The sequence below is a fragment of the Bidens hawaiensis genome, unplaced genomic scaffold, assembly GCF_021521415.1.
Source record: "Bidens hawaiensis isolate Kalapana, Puna unplaced genomic scaffold, B.hawaiensis_p1.1 tig00018424_1, whole genome shotgun sequence".
In the NCBI taxonomy this organism is placed as follows: Eukaryota; Viridiplantae; Streptophyta; class Magnoliopsida; order Asterales; family Asteraceae; genus Bidens; species Bidens hawaiensis.
In genome coordinates, this window is record NW_027492782.1 from 272354 (window position 1) to 277541 (window position 5188).

The 5188-nt window shown below is 31.9% G+C and overlaps 1 long non-coding RNA gene across 1 annotated transcript; it reads right to left on the reverse strand.

Annotated features, from left to right (window-relative positions):
• Positions 1-204: 204 nt before the first annotated feature.
• Positions 205-1358, reverse strand: LOC143556000 (uncharacterized). Its single transcript, XR_013139302.1, has 4 exons — positions 1317-1358; positions 652-1160; positions 396-463; positions 205-310 (listed from the first exon to the last, which is right to left on the reverse strand). It is a non-coding gene; the product is annotated as an uncharacterized LOC143556000 (long non-coding RNA).
• Positions 1359-5188: the final 3830 nt, after the last annotated feature.

The window sequence follows — 5188 nt, forward strand, 5'->3', positions numbered from 1 at the left end:
TTTCATGTTTCAGGTTACCGTGAACATGGTAACAGTGTATCTTTGTGTTCCATTGATGATGATTGGTAGAGTATGTCGCAACACGAGAAGAGTCATAAACTGCAATTAATTTGTACATAAGAAAAACCTTCATTTTATAGGATTTTAGTGTTTTAGCATATGAAACTAATATAGAGATTTACATACAACTATAGCAATTACACGGCAACAAATCAAGCTTTTGGAGCTTAGAGTGATATACTCATCAAAATCGGGTTCATCATGACCAACAGAATCCATTGCTGAAAACCGCAAACTGTATAGATCCCGTCTAGAAATCTCCCAGTTACCCCTAAATTACATAATGAAATGAAGTATGAATATATAAATAAAGATAGTTAAGCTCAAAAAGACACCTGAAATTCATTGGAATGCCATCACAATGGATCAACGGAGGCGGTGATGTATATCCGGGCTTGAATGGCTGAAATTCGAAGAAAAACAAAAATAACATAGAATAGAGAATGTTAATCATATAACAGAATATAACAATATAAACGGTTTAATAATTAATAACTAATATGTGTGTTTGTTGAGGGCAGGGGTGCAAACGAGCCAAACTGCTTGTGAGCTACTAGCTCCGCTCATTTACACCTTTAGTTGAGGACAAACCTGGAGGCAAATCTCACATATGGTGTTTCCCTTTTCGTTGCACCACCTTTGAACACATTTGCGATGGGCGTACTGAAAACATATTGAATTAATTAAACAAAGTGAGTTAAATATTAATTTTGCAATTAATTTCATGAAATAAGATTAATCAAAAACTAGAGTCCATAACCTTTAAGCTGCCACAACAAGCGCATGGTGTCTCCATATTTGAGTCTTCATCTTCATCATGGCAGATCCTGCATTCTACAAACTTCTTTAACGACTCGAAACCGAGATCCATCCTATGAATACAGACATCAGTAACAAGTTCTTCGTTCGCTAAATTCGATATACTTTTACGCTCAATGCCAGCCGCATGAGAGGATTCAGTAACCAGCAACACAAAATGATCTCCCATTCAACCTTGGTTTTACACAACAAGATTCTTTTGAAAGAAAAAAATAAACAGAATTCGATACCGTAAAACCCTAGCAAACTCTTTCTGCAAATTTTCCTTTATCTCTACAACTCTGTGGTTTTAATAAATATAAAATGTTAACTTGATTATAAAGCAAGAACATGAACAATTAAAACAACAACAAAACTTAGCAGGATAGAGCTTGATAACAAGGATGAACAAATTAAGTAAAATTGGTATAAATAAATAATAAAGAAAGAAAACTTACAATGATTTTATGAAGGTACGTAGGTGAAGCAAAGGATGAAGTTGTGTTTTGAAATCCTTTGCTTGCCCATAGATTAGGGTTTATTAAGGATTGAAGCAACCGGTTAAGTGGCTTTATTAATTGCCTACAACTGTTTGTGATCATCGAAGAACAGCAAAACCTTAAATCATCATATCATAGGCATGACTCCACGTTCACTCATTCTGTTTTTTGGGTACACAAGTGGGCCCTCTACTTTTAAATCATGCATGCGTACACACAAAGTATGTAACGCCGTAAAATAACCCGTATTTATACCTTAAAAAATAAGAATAACGTAACGGATTTTGGTGGTCAATTGATCGAGCAAACCAACACTTGATTAATTGAAAACATAAGCTTGAATTTGATAAATATAATCCTGATTCGTTAAAGATAATTAACCGAGAGTGCCAAGTCGATCTATCTTTAATTTTAATTTAAGTACTCTCCTAGTACTTGATTAAGGTTTGATTAGTTTATATAAGGTTTTATTTATTTGAGTTTGTTAGTTTTAACTTTTAAGTTGGAAGTTTGAAGTTAAAAGATACAAATTCGTTCGTTCCTTTCGATTTCAATATATCAGCACAATATTTGATATTCTTGATTTTTGCCAACCAATACTATAGTTTAATTTGCCATATACCCTACCACAAGCGACGTCAAGAGTGTCGTTTCTATGTTCGTGTTAAAGAATTTGACTCACATTAAAGGTTCTAATCCAATTGTTCTTTAACAGAATCAAGGTACCACACACTAGCCGAGCTCAAGCCCAAAAACATAAGCTTGAATCGAGCTGAACTCGAGCTCGAGCTTCATAAAAGCTTTATGAACCGATTTTGAGCAGTGTAAGACAATTTGGCTCTAGTAGTGAAAGAATTATTTAAAAAAGAGCTCATAAACTACCTGACAATATGTACATGTTTAAGACGTTTATAATACAACCGAATGTAAAAAATACTTTGATGTTAAAAACGTTTGTTTATGATAAAAGCAACTGTATTTTTTATGTCTGACCTACTTGTAATTCCTACATTTAATTGATAATATTTACATAATAATTTAGTTTAAGTCATGATGTTTGATGAATCTTCCCTATGACTCTTAGTAGCGTTACTTTTAAACATGTCTTAATTCATCATCTCACCCATTTGCCACTTAGCCATTATAAACTACACCAATTTGGCTACCCAAAAAATAATGGAAATATATATGTGGTAGTGTGGGCTTGCTCATTATGAGTGTGTATATCAGTATATGGTAGCATGATAGGCAAAACATAGGGTCATATAAAGTGAATGCTAGATATGATATGAAACATGATGATTGTATGTTCATTTTGTTGTCACTTATATCGTTCCTCTTCCATTAATATTTTCGGTTGATCTTCTATCCCCGTAAACTACGATTGAAAACCCTAAGTTTCTAATATCGGTACCAATTATCTTGTTACTCACTAGTTTGGAGACCAGTGTTGATCTCATGATCTCCAAGACCCTCTGGCTAAATACTTTTCACGGCATCTGAATTTCTAACAACCCAACATTATAATTTTGGGTCAAGTCTGGTCACACTGAAAAATGCAATACCATAATTAAAGTACAACTTCATTGAAAGAATACATACAGTTAAAGTACAATGTCTGAGAAATTTAAAAACACACATTTATAGTTGTTTCCCATGCGTTTTCATGTTTTGAAAACGATTCGTCACATCTTTAATTGTAACTTTCATAGATAACTATTTTTTCAATATAACAACTGCAAAAATCGTCATATAATCTTTGCCCACTTAATTATGTAGATTTCTCTTCACATGTTTTCTTAAGTAAAACATCTCTCTACACTTGTTACAACCGGTTAAACTAATGATAGCTTCAACAAAGAGTAGATCAACGGATATCCAAATATTTTTCTTTGTTTCCATCATTTTTTGCAAGATTAGATATACCTTTTACGTTGGCATACATATTATTTTTTATCATGTTAGCAATATGGTTGCTGAGCTCATGCATATGATCTTTACATTCTTCATAATTAGAATCATATGAATACATTTCGGCCACCCTCAGTACATTTTTATTTTTATTTTTTTGCAAAGAACTCATACACATGCAACTTGGTACTTGGTAGTTACCTTGTTAAACGATTTCTCATTTCTGAGCTATTGGATTTGTATATCTAACCACCATGTTGCAATTGTCAAACTCATAATAATGAAAATCAGTGATGTTAGCCTTTAATTTTTTGGGTCAACAAATTCGTCGTCCATAGCAACCATTTCAATCTCACATTTTTCATAAAGTTAATTTGACCTCTCTAAAGAGTAAATCAATTTCTTTGTATATAAGCGTTTGTAATTGTTACTTAAATGCATTAACCATCTCAAATGCGTTCACAATATGTTCATGATCTTTTATTTAAGAACCCGAGACAACATATTAGTAACCCTAAGAATGCTTCATCAAGTGTAAAATAATATAAGATTAAATGTACGACACATGTATTTGTGAATTGTGCATTTTATATAACTTTTCTATTTATAAAAAAATATATAATTATAAATTTTTAATAAGATCAATGGACAATGGGATCGGAATGTTCGTGAAAAATAATTGGGGTTATTTTAAATTATCATCTTATACGTTCAACATGAAATGCAAAAATAGTGAATAGGCCTTTTAGTTTGACATTCTCTTTATAGCTTCGCCAATGGTGTTTTAAAAATCATTCAAAAGTGGTTTTTGAGGATGGTGTCGAAACAATAAGACAAATTACAGTATATGTTATATGGTAAGGAGCTATTTAGTTCACGCTTATATCATCTTTTTAATTTGATATAAAGCCTAGATAAGAATGAGCATGAATCTCTATAGAAGTCAGCCTAAAAAGTTTGACACAAGAGCTAGGGCTATAAAATTGAACGAGTAAATTGCATACTCTTTATCTTTATACCTATTATTTTTTGTCCTTTATCTTAATTTATTATTATGGACATGTTTTATGTAAGCGCATTATAACAAATTAGGTCCTTACACTAACTAAAGTTAATTAAATCAATTACAGTATGGTTTTTACGGCCCGTATAGGACCATTTACGTAATTTTAATATATATTTATATATTAAGCACGTACACAAACAAAATTTTTCTTAACGAACAAAAGGAAAAATCAAATATGTTCTTTTGTTTATTCATGTGCGTTCATTTATTCGGTTAATTAATAATATCCAAATTTAACTAGCACATCCATTCTAGAGATCAAAGGTAGCTTCTTTCGGTAAATTGCTGGAAATGTGTAGTTAGAACCTTTCTGATCGTAAGATGATCATATCATAGAGATTATTCATGTAATTAATCTTAATAAAAGTTTAATTAAAAGGAGGATGGAAGGTGTGGACCAGAGCATTTGTGTGGTTATCCATAGTTTTGAAACATGTTTTTTATGTTGTCCATCAGCAGTCAGCACACCAAAACACAAAAACAAAAGCCCTATCGAAAAAGTAGATTCGCTTGCCGTTGTCTTGTCAAAATTACTTGGCCACTAGAGAGGAAAAGGTGGTGTAACACATGTGATTTGGTTAGCAGCTGCTCCATCAACACCCGGTTTCTGGATTTGATTTGCAAATAATTTAAGTACTTATTTTTACTTCATTATACAAGGGACACATTATTTTAGTTCTTGGTATAGCTATCTTTTGCACCCAAAGATAAATCATATAGAGATCGCTCGATACATAATCAACTTTAAGTAAATAATTATAAGATCGAATCGCATAAATACATGTAACCATGCACTTTTACCTTTAAAATGTGACATAAATTGTATAATATCAACCTAGCTAGTATTATACAA